Source organism: Orycteropus afer, unplaced genomic scaffold (genome assembly GCF_000298275.1).
Source record: "Orycteropus afer afer isolate SDZICR_OR568_19922 unplaced genomic scaffold, OryAfe1.0 scaffold00336, whole genome shotgun sequence".
NCBI classification, from domain to species: Eukaryota; Metazoa; Chordata; class Mammalia; order Tubulidentata; family Orycteropodidae; genus Orycteropus; species Orycteropus afer.
The window spans coordinates 3,246,777-3,249,443 of NW_006921923.1; the positions used below are offsets into that span (position 1 = coordinate 3,246,777).

The window sequence follows — 2,667 nt, forward strand, 5'->3', positions numbered from 1 at the left end:
GAAACCCAAGGAGGGGTCGCTGTGAGTCGGATTCAACTCCACGGCAATGGGTTATATATAATTATAATAAATGTTATGAACATTTGTGTATAAGTTTTTGTGTGGACAGGATTTCAGTTCTTATGGATATATGCCTAGAAGTGTAATTGCTGGATTATATGATAACTCTATGTTTAATTTTCCGAGGGACTGTCAGACTTTTTTTTCTTTTCATAGTGGTTGTACCATTTTACATTCCTATTAGGAAAGAATGAGGGTTTCAATTTCTCAGCATCCTTGACGGCACTTGTTATGGCCCATGTTTTTTACTATAGCCATCCTAGTGGGTGTAAAGTAGTAGCCCATTGTGGTTTTGATTTTTATTTCCCTGATGGCTAATGATGAAAATATTTTCATGTGCTTATTTGGCCATTTGTATATCTTCTTTAGATAAATGTCTGTCAAGTACTTTGCTCATTTTTAATTGAACTATTTACTGTTTTCATTGTTAAGTTGTATTAGTTCATTATATATTCTGGATGCTGGTATTGTTGTGTGCCATTAACTCAATTCTGACTCATGGCGACCTAAATGATAGAGTAGAACTGCCCTATAGGGTTTCCTAAGCTTAAATCTTTATGGAAGGAAATCACCAGGTTTTTCCTCCCATGGCGATGCTGGTAGGTTTGAATCACCAACTTTTCACATAGCTGCCAAGTGCTAAACCATTGTGCCACAAGGTCTAATAATTCTAGATACTTCACCTTTTTCAAATATATGATTTGCAATTTTTTTGTCCCATTTTGTGGGTTGGTTGTCTTTTTCTTGATAGTACCCTTTAATGCATAGAAGTTTGCTGCATTTTTTGGTTTTTTTTTTTTGTTGTTGTTGTTGTTAAGTCTCATTTAACTGTCTTTCTTTTTTGTTGCTTGTGTTTTTGCTGTCATCTAAGAAATAATTGCCCCCCAAAAAACAGATTATTACTTAACTCAAATGTTATGAAGATTTACTCCAATGTTTTCTTCTAAGAGTTTTATAATGTTAACTCTTACATTTAAGTCAGTGATCCATTTTGAGTTATTTTTTATTATGGTATGACGCATATGGCTGTTGGCTCTGCACCATTGTTGAAGAGACTACTTGGTCTTAGCGTCCTTTCCTAATTGGAAATCAGTTGAAAGTAAATATAAAGATTTATTTATTTTCTGAAATCTCAAATCTGTTCCATTGATCTATATGTCTGTCCTTATGCCAATACCACAGTTTCTTGATGACTGTAGATTTTTAGTAAGTTTTAAAATCATGAAGTGTGAATTCTTCAACTATGTTCTTCTGTTAAAAGATTGTTTTGATAATTCTGGGTCCCTTGAGTTTACATGTGGATTTTAGAATCCACTTGTCAATTTTTGAAAAGAAGCCAGTTGGGATTTTGTTAGAAATTATGTTGAATCTCTATATCAATTTGGGTAGTATTGTCATTTTAACAATATTAAGTCTTTCAATACATGAATATGAGCTGTCTTTCTATTTATTTATATCTTCAGTGTGCAAGTCTTACACTTTCTTGATTAAATGTATTCTGAGTATTTATTCTTTTTGATGCCATCATAGATGGAATTATCTGTTTTGGATTGTTCACTGCTAATGTATTGAAACACAATTTATTCTTTAAAATTTTATTGTATTAAATATGTGTAACAGCATTTGTCATTTTAGTCATTTTAAGTATACAATTTAGTATACCATTTTCTGCAAACATTACCACCATTATCTATGTCCAAAAGTTTTTCATTGCCTCAAACAGAAATTTGATAGTCCTTAAGCAATGACTCTACATACTCCATCTCCCCAGCCTCTAAAAACTACTAATATACTTTTGTCTCTATGTAGATATTTCATATAAGTAGGATCATACAAAATTTCTCCTTTTGTGATTGAGTTATTTAACTCAGCATAATGTTTACAAGGTTCATCTATTATCATAGCATTTATCAGAATTTCCTTCCTCTTATGGTTGTTTAATATAGTATTCTGTGTACATACCACATTTGCTTATCTAGTCTTCTGTTGATTGACAGTTGGGTTTTTTCCATCTTTTGGCTATTGTGAATAATGCTGCAATGAACATTCTTGTGCAAGTTTTCATTTGAACATCTGTGTTTAGTGCCTTTGGTTATACACCTAGGAGCAGAATTACTGGGTCTTGTGGTAATGCTGTTTAACTTTTTTGCGGAACCACATGACTGTTTTCGCCAGTGATTGCACCATTTTACATTCCCACTGGCAATGGACAAGGGTACCTGCTAAAGGGCCAAGGAGGCCACATCTTCTGACCTCCTCTAACCCCACAAGAGGAAGACAGAATCACCTTCAGTATCCCAAGGCCTATCCTTGCAAGGCCAGACATGCCACCTCCCTCCAGCCCTTTCACCAACACTGATACCAATCATTTTCCCACAGCACCCACCACCTCTTTTCTGGGTTTGATAACTTGCTGCAGTGGCCACACAGAACTCACAGATTATGGGGTTTATTAGGGAATCACCAGGCTACAGTTCAAGTTCAGAAATGCACTCAGTCTCTTGCAGCTGGCTGTCTCACTCAGCAATTGGCAGTCTCAGTAGCTCATCGCTCTCTCAGTAGTGCATGTCTCTTGTGTCTCTCTCTCAGCAGCGTGTGTCTCCCATG

General features: G+C 35.4%; 1 protein-coding gene across 1 annotated transcript in view; it reads left to right on the forward strand.

Moving 5' to 3' along the window:
* Positions 1 to 2,667, forward strand: part of COL4A5 (collagen type IV alpha 5 chain) — a 439,164-nt gene that overhangs the window by 221,737 nt on the left and 214,760 nt on the right. The gene's annotated exons all lie outside the window — the stretch shown is intronic.